This window comes from Rhinoraja longicauda, chromosome 25 (genome assembly GCF_053455715.1).
Source record: "Rhinoraja longicauda isolate Sanriku21f chromosome 25, sRhiLon1.1, whole genome shotgun sequence".
Taxonomy (NCBI): Eukaryota; Metazoa; Chordata; class Chondrichthyes; order Rajiformes; family Arhynchobatidae; genus Rhinoraja; species Rhinoraja longicauda.
The window spans coordinates 32,211,621-32,238,673 of NC_135977.1; positions in this window are offsets into that span (position 1 = coordinate 32,211,621).

Here is a 27,053-nt window from a genome sequence, read left to right on the forward strand (position 1 = left end):
ATCTGAAAACCTCAATCAAAGTTACAAGCATATTGATCTAAAGTATTCCAACTTACTTCCCATCGCAGTGTGACTAGAATTGAAGTCAACCTCTTGCCTTTTCACTTTGTAAGGCTGCGCAAACTCTTCGAAGAAAGGTGCCCTCTCTTATCCCCAACTCCCAATTCCTCCGTCTACGCCGCATCTGCGCCCGGGATGAGGTGTTTCACACTAGGGCGTCAGAGATGTCCTCATTCTTCAGGAAACGGGGCTTCCCCTCTTCCATTATAGATGAGGCTCTCACTTGGGCCTCTTCTACATCCCGCAGCTCCGCTCTTGCTCCCCCTCCCCCCATTCGTAACAAGGACAGAATCCCCCTCGTTCTCACCTTCCACCCCACCAGCCAGCTTGTCCAACAAATCATCCTCCAACATTTCCATCACCTACAACGGGACCCCACTACTGGCCACATCTTCCCATCCCCTTCCCTCTCTGCGTTCCGCAGAGACCGTTCCCTCCATAACTCCCTGGTCCACTCGTCCCTTCCTACCCAAACCACCCCATCCCCGGGCACTTTCCCCTGCAACCGCACGAGATGCAACACCTGACCTTTTACCTCCCCCCTCAACTCCATCCAAGGACCCAAACAATCTTTCCAGGTGAGACAAAGGTTCACCTGCACCTCCTCCAACCTCATCTATTGTATCCGCTGCTCTAGATGTCAACTTCTTTACATCGGCGAAACCAAACGCAGGCTCGGCGATCGTTTCGCTCAACACCTTCGCTCAGTCCGCCTTAACCAACCTGATCTCCCGGTGGCCGAGCACTTCAACTCCCCCTCCCATTCCCAGTCTGACCTTTCTGTCATGGGCCTCCTCCAGTGCCATAGTGAGGCCCACCGGAAATTGGAGGAACAGCACCTCATATTTCGCTTGGGCAGCTTGCAGCCCAGCGGTATGAATATTGACTTCGCCAACTTTAGATAGTTCCTCTGTCCCTCCCTTCCCCTCCCCCTTCCCAGATCTCCCTCTATCTTCCTGTCTCCACCTATATCCTTCCTTTGTCCCGCCCCCCTGACATCAGTCTGAAGAAGTGTCTCGACCCGAAACGTCACCCATTCCTTCTCTCCTGAGATGCTGCCTGACCTGCTGAGTTACTCCAGCATTTTGTGAATAAATGCCTTCGATTTGTACCAGCATTTGCAGTTATTTTCTTACACTAAAAATCTATCTATCTCTGCCTTAAAAATATCCACTGACTTGGCCTCCACAGCCTTCTGTGACAAAGAATTTCACAGATTCACCACCCTCTGACTAAAGAAATGTCTCCTCATCTCCTTCCTAAAAGAACCTCCTAAAAGATCCGGCACGGTGGTGCAGCGGTAGAGTTGCTGCCTTACAGCGAATGCAGCGCCGGAGACTCAGGTTCGATCCTGACTACGGGCGCCGTCTGTATGGAGTTTGTACGTTCTCCCCGTGACCTGCGTGGGTTTTCTCCGATATCTTCGGTTTCCTCCCACACTCCAAAGACGTGCAGGTTTGTAGGTTAATTGAGTGGGTAAATGTAAAAATTGTCCCTGGTGTGTGTAGGATAGTGTTAATGTGCGGGGATCACTGGGCGGCGCGGACTTGGTGGGCCGAAAAGGGCCTGTTTCCACACTGTAGAATCTAAATCTAAAAATCTAAATCTAAAACCTCCTTTAATTCTGAGGCTATGACCTCTGGTCCTGCAGATGTTGGAACCTTGAGCAAAAACCAAGTGCTGGAGGAACTCAGCAGGCTAGGCAGCATCTCTGTGGAGTGAAATGGACAGATGACATTGGGGGAAGGGCCCAACCTAAAATGTCATCGCCCCTAGTGAGACCGCACCTGGAGTACTGTGTGCAGTTTTGTTCTCCAAATTTGAGGAAGGACATTCTTGCTATTGAGGGCGTGCAGCATAGGTTTACTAGGTTAATTCCCAGAACTGTCATATGTTGAAAGACTGGAGCGACTAGGCTTGTATGCACTGGAATTTAGAAGGATGAGAGGGGATCTTATCGAAACATATAAGATCATTAAAGGATTGGACACATTAGAGGCAGGAAACATGTTCCCAATGTTGGGGGAGTCCAGAACAAGGGGCCACAGTTTAAGAATAAGGGGTAGGCCATTTAGAACGGGGATGAGGAAAAACTTTTTCAGTCAGAGAGTTGTAAATCTGTGGAATTCTCTGCCTCAGAGGGCAGTGGAGGCCAATTCACTGAATGCATTCAAGAGAGAGCTAGATAGAGCTCTTAAAGATAGCGGAGTCAGGGGGTATGGGGAGAAGGCAGGAACGGGGTACTGATTGAGAATGATCAGCCATGATCACATTGAATGGTGGTGCTGGCTCGAAGGGCCGAATGGCCTACTCCTGCACCTATTGTCTATTGTCTATTATCTATTGTCCACTCCCTTTCACAGATGCTACCTGGCCTGCTGACTGCAAACTGGGCTTCCTTTTTAGTTCAGTTATTACAGTTTTTATGTTGGAAGACAGCAGAAAGGTGATATCTGTTCATAATGAGGCAAGAGACATTCTGAGCCCGCAAGAGGATAGGATCATTTTGTAGCCAGCACAATGGAAGATGGAGTTACAATTAGAAACAGAAACATAGAAAATAGGTGCAGGAGGAGGCCATTAGGCCCTTCGAGCTAGCACCGCCATTGATTGTGATCATGGCTGATCGTCCACAATCAATAACCCGTGCCTGCCTTCTCCCCATATCCCTTGATTCCACTAGCCCCTAGAGTTCTATCTAACTCTCTCTTAAATCCATCCAGTGATTTGGCTTCCACTGCCCTCTGTGGCAGAGAATTCTACAAATTCACAACTCTCTGGGTGAAAAAGATCCTTCTCACCTCAGTTTAAAATGGCCTCCCCTTTATTCTAAGACTGTAGCCCCTGGTTCTGGACGCCCCCAACATTGGGAACATTTTTCCTGCATCTAGCTTGTCCAGTCCTTTTATAATTTTATACGTCTCTATAAGATCCCCTCTCATCCTTCTAAACTCCAGTGAATACAAGCCTTTCCAATCTTTCCTCATAGGACAGTCCCGCCATCCCAGGGATCAATCTCGTGAACCTACGCTGCACTGCCTCAATTACAAGGATGTCCTTCCTCAAATTAGGAGACCAAAACTGTACACAATACTTCAGATGTGGTCTTACCAGGGCCCTATACAACTGCAGAAGAACCTCTTTAGTCCTATACTGAAATCCTCTCGTTATGAAGGCCAACATGATTTTAGCTTTCTTCACTTGGGTTTAATTGTCAGGTGTTTATTTGAAACGCATTGATGGCTATCCTTCAAAGATAGGCTGATGAGTACAGAAGTTGTGAGATCATGTTGCAGTTGTATAAGACATTGGTGAGGCTGCATTTAGAGTATTGTGTTCAGTTCTGGGCACCATGTTATAGGAAATATGGTGTCAAGCTGGAAAGGATACAGAGAAGATTTACGAGGATGTTGCCTGGGCCAGAGGGTGTGAGCTATAGGCAGAGGTTGAGTAGGCTGGGACTCTATTCCTTGGAGCACAGGAAGATGAGAAGTGATCTTATAGAGGTGTACAAAATCATGAGAGGAATAGATCGGGTAGATGCACAGAGTCTCTTGCCCAGAGTAGGGGAATCGAGGACCAGAGGGCATCAGTTCAAGGTGAAGAGGAAAAGATTTAATAGGAATCTGAGAGGTAGGTTTTTCACACAAAGGGTGGTGGGTGTATGGAACAAACTGCCAGAGGAGGTAGTTGAGGCTGGGACTATCCCAACGTTTAAGAAACAGTTAGACAGGTACATGGATAGGACAGGTTTGGAGGGATACAGGCCAATTGCGGGCAGGTGGGAGTAGTGTAGCTGGGGCATGTTGGTCGGTATGGGCAACATTGTGTGAAGGGCCTGTTTCAACACTGCATGACTCTGTGACTCTGTGACTCTGTGACTCTACGACTGCTGAAGAACAAAGACAGCCGTCTTCTCCCAGGAAATAGCATCTTCCAAAATGTTGGTACTCGTGTTAAACTCGTTTTGCACACTACTTGTTGTTGTATCGTGTTGCGTTGGCATACTTGCACTCATTGGGGACCAGTTAATATTCATTATTACCGATGGAGAGGACGATCAATAGGCCACACCACCACATCAGAGCGATCTTCCCAGCTCTTACAATCCATTTTTCTACAAAGTAAGAGCCATGCTAAAAAAGTAGACAAAACCATGCTCTAACTTATTTGCAAAATAGATTCATGTGTGAGCTAAATATATCTATTCAAAGGAGATGTTATGGGAGTTATTACTTCAAAGATGAGAGCAATTAGCTTCCAAGATGTCTTCACTTTCAAGGCCTGAAAATATAACGTGCCTCAGGCGTGGGTAATTGACATATTGACATTCTTCGTCTGATGTCTTTCTTAAGAATTGTTTTGTCAAACTTTACAAAACAAACTTCAGTTTTCCATGACTTTAGGCCAATGGGTTAAACGAAACTTTGCAGATACCAAACATAAGCATTTCCGCATGCATTTGTAGATCTTCAGTCTAACGTTCTCCCAACTCAGCCATTTCAGTTGTAGCTTCCTGACTCTTATACTCAGTACACCAAGTCTATATAAAAAAACATTTGCCAATAGACCGGTATTGTCTCCAACACCTTCACGGTTGCTACAGGAGTCCCCCCCTCGGGACACAGACTGAGTCGGGCGAGGAGAGAGCCATCGGTTGGTGGGCCGAGCCGGTCGAGGGTGACGGAAGAGCCTGGGGCCTACCTGGATCGGGAGCCGCTCCAGTACATCAAGCGCGTGGAGTGGGCTTTGGACTTTTTGTAAATGGCGCCAAAAAATGGCGACTCGTACATGTGTGATCTGTGCAAAAGGTATTTCACTGTGCAGTGCACACGGGACAATAAAGAACCATTGAGCATTGATATTGATGAATATTCTTCATCAATATCAAAAATATTGATGGACCTATATGCTTCATGTTTCGATGCCCAAGTACAACTCTGCTCTCTATATAAGACAAATATATAAAGGTTAGCTTAGGAATAACAATTTCAGGTTCTGGGAGAAAGACATGGCACATTTGTGAGCTTTTAATGATAGAATCAATGCATGACATTACAGAGAAAATGTTGCCATTGCCTTAGATCACGCAATGTAATGACTTCATTCAAGGTAAGTAGTTAAAAGATTTCAGATAATTCCATATACCTGTAAATATATTGGTTCTTCTATGCTGCCTTTCCCCCTCGATCTTTGCATTATTTATTGGTCCCTTCAAAAGTAGATTTATATTAATTCTCTCTTTGTTAATGGTCATTGTAGAAGCAATTATCGTGCAGTAGTTTCCTGTCAATAGCTTCCTCCCTTGTTTCTGTTATAGAACTGAGAACTCATTCATTCATATGGTGCTGTTAAGATACAAACAAAAATTATACTGAGTTTACTGTTGTGCGAGTGGTTAAATATCAGACAAAAAGCTGGTTAATGTTTACATGTTCTATGTAAATATGAGAATGATGGGATCGGGCCTGATATGAATGTGCTTTATTATGCAGAACTTAACTTATTGCTGTTTACTAAAACGACAGCCCTCCAGAGATCTCCATGAGATTGTGATTAACGGCCCATCATTCTAAAAGGAACTAAGACAAATGTTTTTTTATATTGGATAAACAGAAAACGAATAAGTTAACCAAATGGCTATATTTTCAAATAGTTCTTTGACTGAACATGAATGATAATTAAGGTGTTGGCCCAAAATATAATTATTCCACAATTAGGCAAGTCCTCTGAAAATGACAATTTTGCTTTGATGATGAACAGATCTTGAGGTCGGGCCAGTTTTTATTTTTAATTGGAGGGGATGTGGACTCTGTCTATTCCACAAAATTATCTCTTTGCTCTAAACATGACATGTGTTATTCTATCTTTTTTGACACTAAATGCAATTAATCAGGCCTTCAAAATAATCCTGCTTATCCTAATGTACAACTAATATGCAATTTATCACCATCTGTTTACTAATGCCATGAGCTACCTGCGTGTCATTTACATTAATTTTATTTTCTCTTTAGATGTGTTTCTCTTTATTCACTTCACAGCAAGTCGACATCTTCAGCAAGACCAATGTCTATCGCCCATCGTTAACTGTGAAAGTAGTGGGGAGTCTCGTTCTTAGTCATAGAGTCACAGGCCCTTTGGCCCAACTTTCCATGCCGACCAAGATGCACCACCTGCATGCAGTTGGCCTATAACCCTCTATAACCCCCGTCCTTTACAAACTCCACTGGCTCCCCATCCCCCAGAGAATCCAGTACAAAATCCTCCTCATGACCTACAAAGCCCTCCATAACCTGGCCCCATCCTACCTGACCGACCTCCTCCACAGACACACTCCCAACTGCACCCTCTGCTCTGCTGCTGCCAATCTCCTATCCCCCCCCATCCGGACCAAACTCAGATCCTGGGGGGACAGGGCTTTCTCCATCGCTGCTCCCACCCTATGGAACTCACTACCCCAAACAGTCAGAGACTCCTCCTCACTCACCACATTCAAAACATCACTGAAGTCTCACCTGTTCAGTACTGCCTTCAACCACTGAAGGTCACCTCACCTTCTGTCTCCTTTCTCTGTTCGTTTACTTATTTATCTATTTATTCACTTCCCTATGTTCTTTAAATCCCTGTAAAGCGTCTTTGAGTATATGAAAAGTGCTATATAAATGTAATGCATTATTATTATTATTATAAACATTTCCTATCCATGTACCTGTCCAAATGTCTTCTAAATGTTGTTATAGCAGCTGCCCCAACTACTTCCTGTATGAACAAGTTACCCTTCAGGTTCCTATTAAATCTTTCTTCTCTCACATTGCAACTGTGACCTACTTCATTCCCAGACTCTGGGTAAAAGACTCTGTGCATCCACCCTATCTATTCCCCTCATAAGCATTTCCGTCTCTAGAAGATCACCCAACATCCTCCTGCTCTCGAAGGAATAAAATCCCAGCATGCCCAACTTCTCCCTATCGCTCCAAGAACATGGCGGTCACGGTGGCGCAGCGGTAGAGTTGCCGCCTTACAGCGAATGCAGCGCTGGAGACCCGGGTTCGATCCCGACTACGGGTGCTGTCTGTACGGAGTTTGTACGTTCTCCCCCTGACCTGCGTGGGTTTTCTCCGAGATCTTCGGTTTCCTCCCACACTCCAAAGACGTGCAGGTATGTAGGTTAATTGGCTTGGTAAATGTAAAAATTGTCCCTAGTGGGTGTAGGATAGTGTTAGTGTGCGGGGATCGCTGGTCGGCGCGGACCCGGTGGGCCGAAGGGCCTGTTTCCGTGCTGTATCTCTAAACTAAACTAAACTAAACATCGAGCAGTACAGCACAGGAACATAATGTCTAGCTAAACTGATCTCATCTGCCTGCACATGATTCATATCTCTCTTTTCTCTGCACTATCTAAAAGTCTCTTAAACGCCACTGTCATGGCTGCCTCCACCACTATCACTGGCAACGTAGTCCAATCCCACACCGTAAAAAAACCTGCCCCCCACACCTCCACTAAACTTCCCCCCTCACCTTATAGCCAGGAGTTCTAGTGTTGGATATTTCACCCTGGGAAAAGGGCTCTGACTGTCTACCATATCTAACCCTCATAATTTTGTATATAGTTCTCTCAAGTCTCCCTTCCACCTCCAATATTACAGAGAAAACAACCCAAGTCTATCCAACTTTTTTCTGCAGGTGGAACCCTCTAACGCAGGCAGCATTCTGGTAAACCTCCTCTGCATCCTCTCCAACCTCTCCCTGTAGCTGGAACCCTCTAACCCAGGCGGCGTTCTGGTAAACCTCCTCTGCATCCTCTCCAACCTCTCCCTGTAGCTGGAACCCTCTAATGCAGGCAGCATTCTGGTAAACCTTCTCTGCACCCTCTCCAAAGCTTCTACATGTTCCCTGTAATTGGACGACCAGAACTGCACACAGTATTCCAAATGCGGTCTAACCAAAGTCCTATTGAGCTGCATCATGGCTTCCTGACCCTTGTACTCAATGCCCCTGGCAATGAAGGCAAGCATAACAAATGCCTTCTTTACCACCCTATCTACTTGTGTTGCCAGCGTTAGTGAGCTACTAGACCAAGTGGACCTGTTGGGCCCATCGCTCGTAAAAGGGGTACAGGGCAGGGGAGAGGGTGCCAGTCACCTCGGCCCACTGGCGCAGCCAGAGCGAGCCGTCGACCCAAAGCCTCTCCTGTATTGGTGTAGGACCCTCACACCCTATACTAAACCCCCCTTATCCCTCCCTTCACCCCCCATTCGCCCGCTCCATCCCCCCTACCCCACCCCGCTCCCCTCTCCCCAGTCTCCCTCCCCACTCCCCCACTCCCCCTCCCCAACCCCCACCCCCACACCCCCTCTTCCACAGGTGGGCGGGGGGTGGGGTGGGGGGGAGCTGGGACTACACCTCCCGCGGGTAGCACGGTGGCGGGAGACGCGCACAAGATGGCGGAGCGGGAGGAGGAGGAAAAAGCACATGAGCCAGACGTGCCAGATGTTATCATCCCGCTGGCCTTCTTGCTATTGGGGAAGAACATTCTTGCTATTGAGGGCGTGCAGTGTCGGTTCACGAGGTTAATTCCCGGGATGGCGGGACTGTCATATGATGAAAGAATGGAGCGACTAGGCTTGTATACACTGGAATTTAGAAGGATGAGAGGAGATCTTATCGAAACGTATAAGATTATTAAGGGATTGAACACGTTAGGGGGAGTCCAGAACCAGGGGCCACAATTTAAGAATAAGGGGTAGGCCATTTAGAATGGTGATGAGGAAAAGAGAGTTGTGAATCTGTGGAATTCTCTGCCTCAGAAGGCAGTGGAGGCCAATTCTCTGGATGCTTTCAAGGGAGAGTTAGATAGAGCTCTTAAAGATAGCGGAGTCAAGGGGTATGGGGAGAAGGCAGGCACGGGTTACTGATTGTGGATGATCAGCCACGATCACAGTGAATGGCGGAGCTGGCTCGAGGGGCCGAATGGCCTCCTCCTGCACCTATTGTCTATTGTCTTCTGCTCTTCGCGAGCAAAGAATGCATTGTTCATCAGAGAGTGCCACTGTATCACCAGCGATGCTGCCTGACTTTTCTTTGCAGCCAGTTATAGTATTCAGGCCTTGCCGAATGGCAGTCGATGGGTATCTGAGTGATTATATCGGGACACAAGTTCGTTCCTGTATTGCCTCTTGGCAAAGTTATCTGTGCATCCATAACCTGTAACAGAAAGGCAGATGCTTCACATGGCAGGGATGGATCGCTCTCAGGACATCAAATCTTCATCTATGTTCCTCAAATAAAAACAAAAACACATTGTATGCAATGCATCAGTAAGCAATGTGTACATGTGAACAACGTTTATTCCTAATTCTAACAGACCTTTCAATCCACAGTGGAAACTTATCTTTGTTTAGTACCAGTTCAGTGCATTTTACTTACATTTGGTTCAGAGATGTGGATTTTAAACGATATGACATTAAGTTTAAGTATTAAGTACCCTTCCAGAGCTTAAATACTTTGTCTATATTCCTCATTAAATTTGGCCCATTGCTTGAAGTAATGGTCTCCTAGGAGTCTGTCTTACATAGTAATGACACACTGGCACAAATCACTAAAATCAATCTTTTAGCTATTGTTAAAAGTATGCCAACAAGACTCATTACTTGTCATTAGTCAGTTTGAGTGTGCTGTTACTGAAACGTCTTCTATTAATCTCCCAGCAGTTTCTTCAATCTCATTTTATCTCAATGTGACTTGATTTAAGACTGCTTTCTAATTATCTTGCCCTCCATTACCATTGCAACTGAACTGAAGGGAGAAAAATGGATAGATTCCACTCGATCCAACTGGACAGATTTATTCTTAGGTTTCAACTTGGATGTGGGTTTGAAAGATTATTTTGTTTCAGTAGGTCGGTGGCTCAGCACTGTATACTATTGAAGTTCAATGTTAAATGGCCTCCAGGGCACTCTGAATCTCACTCTCACTCACTCAGAATCCACGTCTTAATATGGATCTGACATTGTATTTGTGTGATTAGATAGTTTTTGCAGAAGGAGAGGGCGAGAGAAACATTAAACTTGTATTGCTGAAATCTAATGCCAGCTAAATAATCTATAGTTTGCTAATGCTTTTAAGCAATGGCCTTTAAAAAGAACTTTTCAATCTGCTCAAAAACACCGTCTCAGCATCCCAATAAATAGCTCTGCCTTTTCACCGGAGGCTATAAAATGTGCTTGCTTTTGTTGCCATGCTTCATTATTTGCCTCATCATTCATTTGTTTGCTTCATCCAATTTTTTAATGTGTGAAACAATTTAAATGATGTTTAAATATTTGTCAAATGTGTCACATTTGCTCTCCTTCAGTTTGCTTTAACTCAGTTAAAGCACTTGGACTAATGTACCATGTGGATCAATTCATCAGCCGGAGACTGAGTCTAACAAACCATTTTCCACGCTAACACCGTCTCCTCCACAAAATTCCCTTTGGTTCCTTCTGTGTTTGTAATAGTGGCAGAACATCAAGCCTGGTAGTCTTCCTTTTTCTTCCCTGTCTTCTGTGTGAGTCATGTCGCGATCTATGGTGACGGTTTCATGGCCTGCCGAGAACACGCAGAACTTGCAACCGTCTTCGCCCGCCCCGAATCGCGGGGCTTGGGTCGGCCCGCCGCGGACCTTTCACCGCCCGGCGGGGGCTTCAATGTCGGGAGCCCTGACCGCCCCGACGTGGCAACTCCAACAGCCTGACCGCGGGAGAAGACGGCAGGGAAGAGAAAAATACATTCTGGCCTTCCATCACAGTGAGGAGGTGACTGGAGGAGACTCACTGTGATGGATGTTTCTTTTTGTTTGGTGTTGGTTTATGGTTGTATGTGTTATTGCATATTCTTATTGCTTATTTTTATTGGTCTTATTGTTGAACTGCGGGTAATTTTTCATTTCACTGCACATTTATGTGTATGGGACAAATAAATTGACTATTGACTATTGACTATTGACATGCAAGATCCGTGATGTTTAGAAGGATGTCAACCTTTATCCCACTGGACAAACCCTTCTAATGGGCCAAATTCAATGCAAAATAATCAAGCATCAGCAGTTCCACATGTTCTTTCAACAATTGAAAAATTACATGAGGAGCATTATTACATTTTGAATGTATCAGTGAACTTTATGATACCTCATTTTTCAGGCAGAGAAATCTGATTGATTTTTAAAAGCCTAATGTGACATCAACAAACTTGGCTATTGCATGCTTCATTTATTTAAATATTACCATGGTGCAATTATATTAATGAGCAGAGTTATAAACAGATAAAAAATCACCAATGAGAAATCCCAGTGAGGTAATGTAGTGCCCAAACAGCTCTATGGCAGATATTTAATTACCTAGAGGGAACACATGCTGGAGTAACTCAGCAGGTCAGGCAGCATTTCAGGAGAGAAGGAATGGGTGACGTTTCGGGACAGCGATCAGTCTGAAGAAGGGTCTCGACCCGAAACGTCACCCATTCCTTCTCTCCTGGATGCTGCCTAACCTGCTGAGTTACTCCAGCATTTTGTGATACCTTCGATTTATCCTGACTTTTCCAAAATTAAATGAACCTCCAGAATAGTGCTGTATTTTGGACATTTATTTCATGCTTGGTCCAACACTCCAAAATAATGTTCTGCAAAACATTCAGTTATTCCTTCCATATTTACTTCAAACATCAGCGTCTAATGATTGCCATGTGAGTCCCGTGGTTGGTCGAAGACCCATCGCTGAGAACAAAGGGGGGCCGGCGTGGGAGGAGCATCGAGAACAAAGAGGGGCGGGGGGCCCTGCATGGGAGAACTGCATGGAGAACAAAGGGGGGGGGGCAGCATGTTGGCGCTACCAAGGGGGGCCTGGCATGGGTGGACCATCATGAACGAAGGGGGGCCGGCATGGTGGGGCGACCAAGAACAAAGGGGGGCCCGCTGTGGGAGGACCATGGAGAACAAAGGGGGGCCTGGTGTGGGAGGACCATGGAGAACAAAGGGGGGCCTGGTGTGGGAGGACCATGGAGAACAAAGGGGGGCCCGCTGTGGGAGGACCATGGAGAACAAAGGGGGGCCTGGTGTGGGAGGACCATGGGGAACAAAGGGGGGCCTGGTGTGGGAGGACCATGGAGAACAAAGGGGGGCCCGCTGTGGGAGGACCATGGAGAACAAAGGGGGGCCTGGTGTGGGAGCACCATGGGGAACAAAGGGGGGCCCAGCATGGTGGGGCTACCAAGAGCAAAGGGGGGGGCCTGCATGGGAGGACCATCGAGAACAAAGGAGGGCCGGCGTGGGAGGACCATGGAGAACAAAGGGGGGGCCCAGCACAGTGGGGCTACAAAGAACAAAGGGGGACTCGGCGTGGGGAAAAAAGGAACTGGGGGGGGAGGGTGGGAGGGGGGGAATAGGGGAAGAGGGACCTGCAGGACTATATTGCATATTTTGTAACTTTGCCTCTGCCCTATTGAATCTTTGCGTACTTGTACATTGGATGGAAAGCAATGAATTTCACTGTACCAAGTACACGTGGCAACAATCGATCAATCGATCAATTCATTGGATGAAGATGCCAAACTGGAAAAAAACTTTTAAAGTGTGATTAAACAGGTAGAAACATTTGATTTGGTGATACTTCAGGAAAGTTGTTCCAATCTTGTCTTTCCTGTAGTTTATTAATCTCTTGCATATATCTCCTCTATTTCTGTGTCACATGACCTGGTCCAAATGACAGCGAGCAATTACAGAAAGTGGTTGTGTTGTGAGGATGTGGGCAGCAGATGGAGGCAGCACTGAGCACAGCCCTTCCTGTGAATCAGTGCTTCTGCCAATCTGTTGGAGGATAGACTGCTGAACCTCTGTGTCCATGGACACGGTGAACACTGGTGTTGACAGTCACGATGGCAGCGGCCATGAGCTTGCAGGGGATCAAGTTGACCCTCTATGAGAGCAGTGTGACCTCATGTGAAAGTTGTGCTCAGCACTTAGAGGTAGTGCTACAATGGAAGATAAGAAACCAACCACCAAATGGTGAGTAGACACACAATGCTGGAGTAACTCAACGGGTCAGACAGCATCTCAGGAGAGAAGGGATGGGTGACGTTTCGGGTCGTGACCCTTCTTCAGACTGATATCAGGGGAGGGGGCGGGACAAAGATAGGATGCATTCGGAGACTACATAAATATCTACGACCACGTTTTAACCAGATGTCCACGACTACATCCTATGTTTGTCCCGCCCCCTCCCCTGACATCAGTCTGAAGAAGGGTCTCGACCCAAAATGTCACCCATTCCTTCTCTCCTGAGATGCTGCCTGACCCACTGAGTTACTCCAGCATTGTGTGTCTACCTTCGATTTTAACCAGCCTGCAGTTTTTCTCCTACTAAATGGCAAGTGGTGTGCCGTGGTTCATCTTGTGTTATGCCACAGAGAGGATGGCATTGAAGGCCTAGGGCAGTGCTCCATGTTGATATATTGCATTTCTTTGCATTAATCAATATATAGCCAACTCTTAAAGGGTTGTACGCCAATACACTATATTCTTCCAAATACCGGGGAGCGTTGCTACTGAATTGATGGATGTTGCAAGGGTAAGTGGATTCTCGCGGGGAATCAAAACAACAAGAACAGACTGTGAGGAATCGAGCCTGTAAGAGATCTTCTCGGGCAACAATTAGAGTTAACGTTACTGTCTTACAGAACCAAAGACCCAGGTTCAATCCTGATTAAGAGCCCAGTCTTTGTGGAGTTTGTACGTTCTCCCTGTGCCAAGTGCATTTTCTCCGGGTGCTCCGATTTCTTCCCATATTCCGAAGATGTGCAAGCTTTTGTGTTCATTGGCTTCTGTAAATTGCCCCTAGTGTTAGGATAGAACTAGGGTATGGGTGATCACAGACTCGGTGGGCCGAAGGGGCCATTTTACCCACTGTATCTCTAAACTAAACTGATCAGGGCACTGTTTTCAGACCTCAGGGGTGGAATATTTCAGGGCGGAGAAATGTTGATATAATTTGGGGGAATTCTAAACTGGAAAATGAATGTAGGGGAGTAACATGTTCTCAGATACTGAGCCCTTTTTTTTATCAGAGCTGTGTGAATGGACTACACTGCCATGAGTATAAATGGTCAGAGTTACTGCCTGACTTACTCCTTAATAATGCAGTCACAGTTAATGCTATCTCCACATTTAGGCCGACGTGATTGATCTTGTTACGAGCTAAATGAGCTGCCATGTTCCAGTTGAGATGGTGCACACTTCATTTCCCCAATAATGGGGCTTAATGGATAAAATGTTTTGAAATATATTAGCTAAATGGCAATAAAGGATTAAGTGTAAAATATGTTAATCTTGATTCCCCATGGATCTTAAAAATGCACAGTCGTCAGATTTGTGGCAGATGTGGAAACTAACTGGTGTGAGTGTTGAGTGCCGACCGGACACACCAACCATTCCTGGAAGTGTTGATGGTGCGTTTCAATCTGGACATTCGTTTCAGACGTACACAACTTCTTTCAGCCATTACTTTAGCATTCTTTGTCATACGATCAGTTTGCCTTGGCTTTGTCGCCTACACGCTCGTGTTTATTCAATGCACATTTTCAAAAATGGCAACGAGCAAGATCACTATAAAACGACTTTTTCATGATTCCTGAATTCAACCGGGGATTCACACCAACTCCCTTTCTAAAATGTAGACGCAAGATGCTGGAGCAACTCAGCGGGATTCCCCGTATCTCCAAATTTGAGGAAGGATATTCTTGCTATTGAGGGCGTGCAGCGTAGGTTCACTAGGTTAATTCCCGGAATGGCGGGACTGTCGTATGTTGAAAGGCTGGAGCAATTAGGCTTGTATACACTGGAATTTAGAAGGATGAGGGGGGATCTTATTGAAACATATAAGATAATTAGGGGATTGGACACATTAGAGGCAGGAAACATGTTCCCAATGTTGGGGGAGTCCAGAACAAGGGGCCACAGTTTAAGAATAAGGGGTAGGCCATTTAGAACGGAGATGAGGAAGAACTTTTTCAGTCAGAGAGTGGTGAAGGTGTGGAATTCTCTGCCTCAGAGGGCAGTGGAGGCCAGTTCGTTGGATGCTTTCAAGAGAGAGCATTGAATGGCGGTGCTGGCTCGAAGGGCTGAATGGCCTACTCCTGCACCTATTGTCTATTGTCTATTGTATCTCTGGATAGAAGGAATGGGTGACCTTTCGAGTGGAGACCCTTCTTCAGACCAAATAATAACAATTTTCCAAAATACAATCCTTTCTGGAAATTGAGTGAATGATCTAATTAACCCGGTTGTTTTTTAATCAATAAAGCAGTCGATTGCCTCCCCTGTGAATAAAGCAACAGGAGTGGGCCGTTTAGATTAGTTTAGTTTAGTTTTGAAGAATGAGGGGGTGGGGGGGCTCGTTGAAACGTACAGAATAGTGAAAGGCCTGGATAGAGTAGATGTGGAGATCATGTTTCCACTAGTGGGAGAGTCTAGGACGAGAGGTCACAGCCTCAGAATTAAAGGATGTTCTTTTAGAAAGATGAGGTGGAATTTCTTTAGTCAGAGGGTGGTGAATCTGTGGAATTCTTTGTCACAGAAGGCTGTGGAGGCCAAGTCAGTGGATATATTTAAGGCGGGTATAGATAGATTCTTGATTAATACGAGTGTCAGGGGCTATGGGGAGAAGGCAGGAGAATGGGGTTAGGAGGGTAGAGATACATCAGCCATGATTGAGTGACGGAGTGGACATGATGGGCCGAATGGCCTAATTCTGCTCCTATCATTTATGATCTTATGGATGTTGTATTCTCATATTTGGAATGTTGTGACAGACCATATAAGGACCCACAACTGATGCCCACATTGATGCCCACAACTGATGCCCACATTGATGCCCACGCTGAGCTGGGACAGTGCTCCGCAGACCAGAAGCAACCTGGATGCCACAATGAAGTGAATCACAATACAAAATGCTGTCTCTGTTCTTTGTATTTTATTTGGAATTCATAGCCACACAAAATAACACTACTTATTAACATATAACATATAACATATAACAACTACAGCATGGAAACAGGCCTGTCCGGCCCTACCAGTCCACGCCGACCATTCTCCCTGACCTAGTCTCATCTACCTGCACTCAGACCATAACCCTCCAATCCCCTCCTATCCATATACCTATCCAATTTACTCTTAAATAATATAACAATATAACAATATAACAACTACAGCATGGAAACATCGAGCCAGCCTCCACCACTTCCACCGGAAGCCCATTCCATACAGCCACAACCCTCTGAGTAAAGAAGTTCCCCCTCATGTTACCCCTAAACCTTTGTCCCTCAATTCTGAAGCTATGTCCCCTTGTTGGAATCTTCCCCACTCTCAAAGGGAAAAGCCTACCCACGTCAACTCTGTCCGTCCCTCTCAAAATTTTAAAAACCTCTATCGTCCCCCCTCAACCTTCTACGCTCCAAAGAATAAAGACCCAACCTGTTCAACCTCTCTCTGTAGCCTAGGTGCTGAAACCCAGGCAACATTCTAGTAAATCTCCTCTGTACCCTCTCCATTTTGTCGACATCCTTCCTATAATTTGGCGACCAGAACTGCACACCATACTCCAGATTCGGCCTCACCAATGCCCTGTACAATTTCAACATTACATCCCAACTTCTATACTCGATGCTCTGATTTATAAAGGCAAGCATACCAAACGCCTTCTTCACCACCCTATCCACATGAGATTCCACCTTCAGGGAACAATGCACAGTTCTGCTCAGGCCCCCCACAGCTTTATACAGCTAAATCTCTGCAAGGACCACACTCCTCCAAAGAAAGCAGACAAAGATTACCCAATCTTTTCCCCATAGCTACAGCATTTAATTGTTGAAGACTTCTTCAAGAAGCTCTTCTGAATCCACTCAAGTGCGGTCACATCATCTGTTTAATCTGGTGACCAGAACTGGGCGGCACGGTGGCGCAGCGGTAGAGTTGCTGCCTTACAGCGAATGCAGCGCCGGAGACTCAGGTTCGATCCTGACTACGGGTGCTGTCTGTACGGAGTTTGTACGTTCTCCCCGTGACCTGCGTGGGTTTTCTCCGAGATCTTTGGTTTCCTCCCACACTCCAAAGACGTACAGGTTTGTAGGTTAATTGGCTGGGCAAATGTAAAAAAGAATTGTCCCTAGTGTGTGTAGGATAGTGTTAGTGTGCGGGGATCGCTGGGCGGCGCGGACTTGGTGGGCCGAAGGGCCTGTTTCCGAGCTGTATCTCTAAAATCTAAAAATAAATCTAAACTGTATTGCATTCCCTGAAGCTAAGTGCAGCTTAGTGTGTTTATGGTTATAAAGGAAAACTTCCTATAACCTTCAAGCCTCTGTCCCTACCTCCACCTCCCCTCCCCCTGCCACCTCCCCTCCCCCTTCCACCTCCCCTCCCCCTGCCACCTCCCCTCCCCCTGCCACCTCCCCTCCCCCTGCCACCTCCCCTCCCCCTTCCACCTCCCCTCCCCCTGCCACCTCCCCTCCCCCTGCCACCTCCCCTCCCCCTTCCACCTCCCCTCCCCCTGCCACCTCCCCCCCCTCCACCTCCCCTCCCCCTGCCACCTCCCCCCCCTCCACCTCCACTCCCACTGCCACCCCTCCTCCTCCACCTCCCCTTCCCCTTCCACCTCCCCTCCCCCTGCCACCTCCCCTCCCCCTGCCACCTCTCCCCCCCCTCCACCTCCACTCCCACTGCCACCCCCCCTCCACCTCCCCTTCCCCTTCCACCTCCCCTCCCCCTTCCACCTCCCCTCCCCCTGCCACCTCCCCTCCCCCTTCCACTTCTCCTCCCCCTGCCACCTCCCCTCCCCCTGCCACCTCCCCCCCCCCTCCACCTCCACTCCCACTGCCCGGCTCAATCCGCTCATCGTCCCCCTCCTCACCTGCTTCCACCAATGCATGCCAGCTCCTGACTCAATCCTGCCCTTCACCCCGGGATGGCGGGACTGTCATATCAGGAAAGATTGGAAAGACTGGGCTTGTATTCACTGGAGTTTAGAAGGATGAGAGGGGATCTCATAGAGACGTATAAAATTATAAAAGGACTGGACAAGCTAGATGCAGGAAAAATGTTCCCAATGTTGGGGGAGTCCAGAACCAGGGGCCACAGTCTAAGAATAAAAGGGAGGCCATTTAAAACGGAGGTGAGAAAAAACTTTTTCACCCAGAGAGTTGTGAATTTGTGGAATTCTCTGCCACAGAGGGCAGTGGAGGCCAATTCACTGGATGAATTCAAAAGAGAGTTAGATAGAGCTCTAAGGGCTAGCAGAATCAAGGCATATGGGGAGAAGGCAGGCACAGGATTACTGATTGTGGATGATCAGCCATGATCACAATGAAGGGCGGTGCTGGCTTGGAGGGCCAAATGGCCTCCTCTTACACCTATTTTCTATGTTTCTATGTTTAATGGACAATAGACAATAGACAATAGGTGCAGGAGGAGGCCATTCGGCCCTTCGAGCCAGCACCGCCATTCAATGTGATCATGGCTGATCATTCTCAATCAGTACCCCGTTCCTGCCTTCTCCCCATACCCCCTGCCTCCGCTATCCTTAAGAGTTCTATTTAGCTCTCCCTTGAATGCATTCAGAGAATTGGCCTCCACTGCCTTCTGAGGCAGATAATTCCACAGATTTACAACTCTCTGACTGAAAAAGTTTTTCCTCATCTCCGTTCTAAATGGCCTACTCCTTACTCTTAAACTGTGGCCCCTGGTTCTGGACTCCCCCAACATTGGGAAAATGTTTCCTGCCTCTAACGTGTCCAACCCCTTAATAATCTTATACGTTTCGATCCATCTAAATTCCAGTGTATACAAGCCTAGTCGCTCCAGTCTTTCAACATATGATAGTCCCGCCATTCCGGGAATTAACCTGGTGAACCTACGGTGCACGCCCTCAATAGCAAGAATATCCTTCCTCAAATTTGGAGACCAAAACTGTACACAGTACTCCAGGTGCGGTCTCACTAGGGTCCTGTACAACTGCAGTAGGACCTCTTTGCTCCTATATTCAACTCCTCTTGTTATGAAGGCCAACATTCCATTGGCTTTCTTCACTGCCTGCTGTACCTGCATGCTTCCTTTCAGTGACTGATGCACTAGGACACCCAGATCTCGTTGTACATCCCCTTTTCCTAACTTGACACCATTCAGATAATAATCTGCCTTCCTATTCTCACCACCAAAGTGGATAACCTCACATTTATCCACATTAAACTGCATCTGCCATGCATCCGCCCACTCACACAACCTGTCCAAGTCACCCTGCAACCTCATAGCATCTTCCTCACAGTTCACACTGCCACCCAGCTTTGTATCATCTGCAAATTTGCTAATGGTACTTTTAATCCCTTCATCCAAGTCATTAATGTATATTGTAAATAGCTGCGGTCCCAGCACCGAGCCTTGCGGTACCCCACTGGTCACTGCCTGCCATTCTGAAAGGAACTCATTTATCCCCACTCTTTGCTTTCTGTCTGCCAACCAATTTTCTATCCATGTCAGTACCCTACCCCCAATACCATGTGCTCTAATTTTGCCCACTAATCTCCTATGTGGGACCTTGTTTCTATGTTTCTGCTCAACATCGTCCTTGTATTCTTAGTCTTGATGCACGGTCTTGACCCCAAATCACTGCCTATCCCTCTGCTCCACTGCTGAATTCCACAACAGTTTTCTGGTTGTAGATTCCAACATCTCCAGTCTTTTTATCCACCTTTTCAACTAGTTTTTGTGATCTGCAGACAAACACTCCAAGGTCCATGTGTGGCTGCACATCACTCAATATCCTCCCATTTGGTGTCAACTCCTTGATTTGCTTTGGCACCTTCACAGATGCACTATTTTACATCTCCCCGGATTTAAATTCTATATGCTATTATTGTGCCTGACAGACCAGACAACTTATGTCCTCCTGCAGTCTAAAATGTTCCTCCTCACTTCCAATCACACAGCCAAAGTTTTGCCATTTCTTTGTCCAGTTCTCAACATTTGTCTGAAGCATTAATAAATCTTTCTAAAACACAGGCGTCTGACAACTGAACCTCATGGAGATACATTGGTGGCAGTCTTCCGCATACAGAAATACCTGCCAACTGCCCCCTCTGCTTGCTGGGCTGATTCAGAGATCAATGGAATTCATATCTTGTTTCCATCTACACATCTAACACCTTTTATACCAGAGTCTCGGGAAAAACATAGAAACATAGAAACATAGAAAATAGGTGCAGGAGGAGGCCATTTGGCCCTTCGAGCCAGCACCGCCATTCAATGTGATCATGGCTGATCATTCTCAATCAGTACCCCGTTCCTGCCTTCTCCCCATACCCCCTGACTCTGCTATCCTTAAGAGCTCTATCTAGCTCTCTCTTGAATGCATTCAGAGAATTGGCCTCCACTACCTTCAGAGGCAGAGAATTCCACAGATTCACAACTCTCTGACTGAAAAAGTTTTTCCTCATCTCAGTTCTAAATGGCCTACCCCTTATTCTTAAACTGTGGCCCCTGGTTCTGGACTCCCCCGACATTGGGAACATGTTTCCTGCCTCTAACGTGTCCAACCCCTTAATAATCTTAGACCTTTCAATAAGATCCCCTCTCATCCTTCTAATCTGATCTCATCTGCCTGTACATGATCCTTATCCATCAATTCCCTGCACTAACATGTGCCTATCTGGAAGCCTCTTAAATGCAACCATCGTATATATCTCCACCACCACCCCCAGCAATGTGTCCCACACCCCCAGCACTCTGTGTAGAAAATGACGAAAGACTGATGAAAGCCAATGTGCTGAAAGCTTTCTTGACCACCCTATCTACCTGTGATGACACTTTCAATGAATCATGTACTCCTAGATCCTTCTGCCCACCAACCCTCTCCAGGGCCTTCCTGTTCGCTATGTACAAGTTTTGTAGCAACATTTCATCCCCATTGTATTCTAGCCCAATAGTTATGAAGATTATTTTCTTACTATTGCATTTTTGGTGATCGTGTAATGGGTCTCAAACCGACTTTAGGCCTCAACTGTTTCTTTCCAAAGATTACCTCACACATGTGGAAATCCAGTTGCCATGGTTTTCACTCCTGTAAGTGGTCCTGATTCTGCCGCTTGCTATTAACTTAAGGAGTTAAACACTTGGTTATCCTTATTAACATTGCACCGGCCTTCTGTTTAGTTGCAGAGTTGACTGCCATGATACACAGGTTCCCAGACTGTGAGCACCGTAGTAGGAATGTGCACAACTCCACAGCAGCATGCATCTTCTTCTGTCGTGTGTCTTTTTGACCTGCAGCTCCGTTGAGGCGAGCCAGGCCAACGTGTCATCGTCCAGGTCAATCAGACCTCGTTCACCATTCGGTGGGCGGTATTTGGGGCAACTGGTGACTGTGTGCTCCACTGTCTGTGTTGGGTCCCCACACTGGCAGAAGGCACTGTCCACGAGACCCCACCTCTTCATCGCCACTCCATAGCGTCCCGACGCCTGTCCTCACGCGGTTGAGGGTTACCCACTGCTTTCGGGGCAGGTCCTGGCCAGGGATGTCCATGGGTTCACCGATGTAGCGGTGTAGCCTAGATGGTTTCGCTGACTTCCACTGGTCTCTCCATCTCGTCTTGACTCAGGTGGCCTTGGAAGTGTTGGCCGGTGTTGTACAGAGCAGCTCGTGGGCTTGCATGGCAAAGGGGCGCCGTGACTCGAGGTGCGCATGTCGTGGTGTCTCGAGTAGCGCAGAGAGTCATAGACGGGGGTGCAGTGTTGCCGGGGCTCCCCACAGTGCCGCTCCAGCACCAGTGACAGCTCCGGCACCTAAACAATTAGCACTGCAACACTGGTCATGGAGTAAAACCGTGATACAGTGTGGAAACAGGTCCTTCGCACCAACTTGCTCACACCGGCCAACATATCCCATCGGCTACACTGGTCCCACCTGCCTGCACTTGGTCCATGTCCCTACAAACTTGTTCTATCCATGTACCTGTCTGACTGTTTCTTAAACATTGGGATAGTCCCAGCCTCAACCACCTCCCCTGGCAGCTCGTCCCATACACCCACCACCCTCTGTGTGAAGATACAATACAAGAAGAACCCACTGCATTACATTCCCAGTCTGGCATGATGCCTTTGTAAGCCTAAGACCTACTGACAGACCTGTGGGGCTGAGTCTATCAGTAAGGCCCATCGCTGGTCCCATTATAGACAATAGACAATAGTCAATAGGTGCAGGAGGAGGCCATTCGGCCCTTCGAGCCAGCACCGCCATTCAATGTGATCATGGCTGATCATTCTCAATCAGTACCCCGTTCCTGCCTTCTCCCCATACCCCCTGACTCCGCTATCCTTAAGAGCTCTATCTAGCTCTCTCTTGAATGCATTCAGAGAATTGGCCTCCACTGCCTTCTGAGGCAGAGAATTCCACAGATTCACAACTCTCTGACTGAAAAAGCTTTTCCTCATCTCAGTTCTAAATGGCCCTACCCCTTATTCTTAAACTGTGGCCCCTTGTTCTGGACTCCCCCAACATTGGGAACATGTTTCCTGCCTCTAACGTGTCCAACCCCTTAATAATCTTATACGTTTCGATAAGATCCCCTCTCATCCTTCATCATTTGGGTGGAGGCATGCGGGAACCGGGAAGGTGGATAGTTTTTTAAAAACTTCAATTTTAACAGTGTTAAATAGCTCAGTGCCAAAGATGTGAAAGGCAAAGCTCCTGGCTCAGGCCAGCCAGTTGTTGATGCCTGTCTTGCATGGAATGGATGGATGCGAATCACGTGCAGGTGGAGATTAGTTTACATTGGCATTGTGTTTGGCACGGACTGTGATCCTCAGTTATCTCCCTTGAAGGAGGGAGGAGTGCGGGCGGGGAGGGGAGAGGGAGGGAGGGGGGGAATGTGAGGGGAATGGGGGGGAGAGAGGAGGGAAGAGAGGAGGAGAGAGGAGGATGAGAGAGGAGGGGAAGAGAGGAGGAGGAGAGAGGAGGGGAAAAGAGGAGGGGAAGAGGAGGAGAGGAGGAGAGGTGGGAGGTGTGGGTGAGAGAGGGGGAGAGAGGGGAGAGAGGGGGGAAGAGAAGGGAGGAGAGAGATGGGGGAGATGGGGAGAGAGGGGGAGGGAGAGAGGGGGGAGAGAGGAGGGGAAGAGAGGAGGGGAGGAAAGGTGGTAGGTGGGGGTGAGAGAAGGGAGGGAGAGGGGGAGAGACGGGAGAGAGAGGGGAGAAGGGGTGAGAGAGGGGGAGGGAGAGAGGGGGGAGAGAGGAGGGGAAGAGAGGAAGGGAGGAGAGGTGGGAGGTGGGGGTGAGAGAAGGGAGGGGAGAGGGGGAGAGAGGGGAGAGAGAGGGGGAAGAGAAGGGAGGAGAGAGATGGGGGAGAGAGGGGAGAGAGAGGGGGAAGAGAAGGGAGGAGAGAGATGGGGGGAGAGAGGATTGAGAAAGGGGAGGGGGGTGAGAGAGGGGGAGGGAGAGAGGGGGGAGAGAGGAGGGGATGAGAGCAAGGGAAGAGAGGTGGGAGGTGGGGGTGAGAGAAGGGAGGGGGAGAGGGGGAGAGCAGGGGAGAGAGAGGGGGAAGAGAAGGGAGGGAGAGAGATGGGGGGGAGAGAGGATTGAGAAAGGGGAGGGGGTGAGAGAGGGGGAGGGAGAGAGGGGGGAGAGTGGGGTTGAGAGAGGGTGGGGGAGAGAGGTGGGGGGGGGGGGGGGAGAGGGGGGCATTTAAGGTCTGTTTTGCTGCCCAGGGTTTGCTTCTTCCCATTCATCTTGCTCCTGTGAGATGAAGGTCAAGAAGCTTCCATTGGGTGTGATGACCCCTCAATGCAGCATTGAGCAGTTAATCCTTTATGAATCCCTTGCTTTTCCTGTGTTGTTATCATTGTCCCCGCTGATATAATTGGCACACTATCACATTGCATAATTTTATGTTTTAGTATTGGATTGTTCTTGAAAATGGCAAGGGCTCTCTTTCCCCACAAAGACACCAAGGGCTGAATAACTCAACAGGTCAGGCACCATCTCTGGAGAAGATGGGTCGGCATTGTTTCGGACATGTTCTCCAGAGATGCTGAGTTATTCCGGCACTCTGTGCCTTTTTTTGAAAGTGAGCATCTGCAGCTCTTTTGTGTCCACACACACAAACCTGAATCCATCTATACAAATGCATTCACACCGATATATATTTCCTGATAGCTTGCTCGTAGCCTGCCATGGAGATTCAGTCTGTTGTGCTCTGATGCATGTCTGTTCTCCTGATTTCTTATTCCTCTCCTACCTTTGTCTCACAACCTCAGCTAAGTTATCTCGAAAACGCATTTTCACAGCAGGGGGGAAAAAAAAAATAGGAGGAGCTTTATGAACATGGCCAGCAGCGATGTGTTTTGATTTTTAATAGACTAGAATAGGTCGATCTCGCTCTGAATCAGAGAACTTTAATAATATCCCCTGAACAAGCACAGCCAACACAGCCACATCATTTGGCCTTTCTATTATATCATAAGATAGAAGGGCTGATACATGTCTGGGCCCTCAATGCTTCCTGCAGTGGAAGTTGAACACAACCTATGAGGAAATGGCAGATGATTATTTTTTAACCCATTCCTCTGGGAATTTTGCTCTCCTATCCCCAGATATTTGGCAGCAGAAGCTGGTATTTCGGAATACACGGCTTTATATAACTCCAAGCACAAAATGGCATTATTGATTAAATCATGAAAATGCACAAAGGTTGCATATCTTTCTATAAATGTGGGAGCCCAACAAAGTTACACCAGGATGCCATTTTCAGAGTGATAAACAGGTAACTACTGATAATTATGTGAATATTGTTGAGATATTCCCTGCTTGCTTTGTGCGGCAAGGAACTGCAGATGTTGGTTTACACCGAAGATAGACACAAAACGCCTGAGTAACTCAGCAGGACAGGCAACGTCCCTGGAGAGAAGGAATGGGTGACGTTTCGGGTTGAGACACGTCTTCAGACTGGGAATCAGGGGAGAGCAAGACTAGAGATATGGAAGGGTATGGAGAACATGTGAAAAGGACAGATCAAAGCAGACGATAATCCAGAGAAGCTGCCTGTTCTGCTGAGTTACTCCAGCATTGTGCGTCCATCCCTGCTTACATTGCCTGCCTGCCTGTGGGATGTCATGTGCCCATTTTGGCAGTTACAGTATCTGCAATTATTCATTGTGTGTTCTTTTCCTTCTCTTATGTTATAGCTTGTTCGATATAGAAGATGCAAACCTGTCTCCAGAGATGGCATTGCTCCAGTTCTGTGTTAAATATATTTTGCCAGCTGACTCTTGTAATTATTCTCAGTTCTGGATGGTTCCTTCCATTCCTTCCTGTCACGCCAGTTTCTTTTTGACAGAGGCACTCTCCATGGGACTGATTTTGTGATCATTGTTCAGCTGGATGAGAATATATTTTCCGCAAGGTGAGAGCATTATTCTGTTTGCTGTCTTGAATGAGCTGTTAAGTACTCAATGATGTGCAGATGAATATTTTGTACAAGGCTACCAAAGTATTTTGAAGTCTCTGAAGTGGATGAAATCCGTAGGAAGGAACTACAGATGCTGGTTTACACTGAGGATGGACACAAAATGCTGGAGTGGCTCAGCGGGGCAGGCAGCATCTCTGGGGAGAGGGAATGGATGACATTTCGGGTCAAGACCCTTCTTCAGACAGATGAAATCTGCCCGTCATTCACTGTTTTTCAAATCCTTAGACAAGCTAAAATGGTTATAGATGCTGCTTTATTACAGCAGTGTTCTTATCTACAGTTTTTTTTCCCTCTTTTCTTGTTAGAAATTCTGGAGAATACATTTCACAAACTAGACAAATTGGTTTAGATATCACACATACACATTTTAAAGATAGCAATTGATTCCATGTTCTCTACAAGCAGACCAATCCCATGGGGTCTTGCTCGGCTCTAGTTTACTTTAGTTTAGTTTGGAGATGCAGTGAGGCCCTTCAGCCCACTGGGTCCACCAGCGATCCCTGCACATTAGCACCATCTTACACTAGGGACAATTTTTACATTTATACCAATGTGTGTTAACCCTACAAACCCGTACGTCTTTGGAGTGTGGGAGGAAAGCAAAGTTCTCGGAGAAAACCCACACAGGTCACGGGGAGAACGTACAAATAAGCACTATAAGGCAGCAACTCTATCTCCGCGCCACCCTACTGATTTACAGAGTAATGAGTTCCCCAACCATCCATGGGTGACCATCTCCTGAAGGTGTCCACAGCTGGCTATTCTCCGTGAAAGATCCATGGTGATTGTTAATGGGTTCTGGAACCTGGACGAGCTTTCCCTTGATCTAGCATCGCTGAAAGCACGAATAACTTTCCTTGCCAAGGTCCGATCGTATATCACAGGTTCGGAAACTGAACCTGGCATCTTTTCAAACTGCTGATTTTTTGTTTCTTAAGATGTACTGCACTTATACTAACGGAACATGACAAGCATTCAGTGTCTGAAAAGATGAACAATAGGTTAATATTTACAAAAATAAAAACATACAACAATTTATGTGAAGTGTTGAAGTGAAGGCCAAATCAGTTTTTCTGCTTTTAAACTTTAGCAACTTACAAAATACTTTCAGAACTTTCTTATTTCAGTCTTATAAATGTCTGTAAATAATACTTGAATGTCAGAGTTTCAAACAACTGCCAATATAATTATTTTGCATATCAATGTCCTGAAGTTACTGATGGTCCCCAGTCCATGTAATCATATCTTTATTCTTCCTCATGTGCATATTTTTATATTTTCACAATTCCATTCATTACTATTTCAATAGAGTTTATTCAATGGCCTACATTATTTGCCAACTCTTACTTCTTGCAATCCTTCCAAGGTCATCCAAGATGGTATGTTGTGGCAATTGGCAATGAAGCAACAACTGGTATCAGGCCTGTTTATCCGGTCCCAATCAGCCCTGGATTACAATT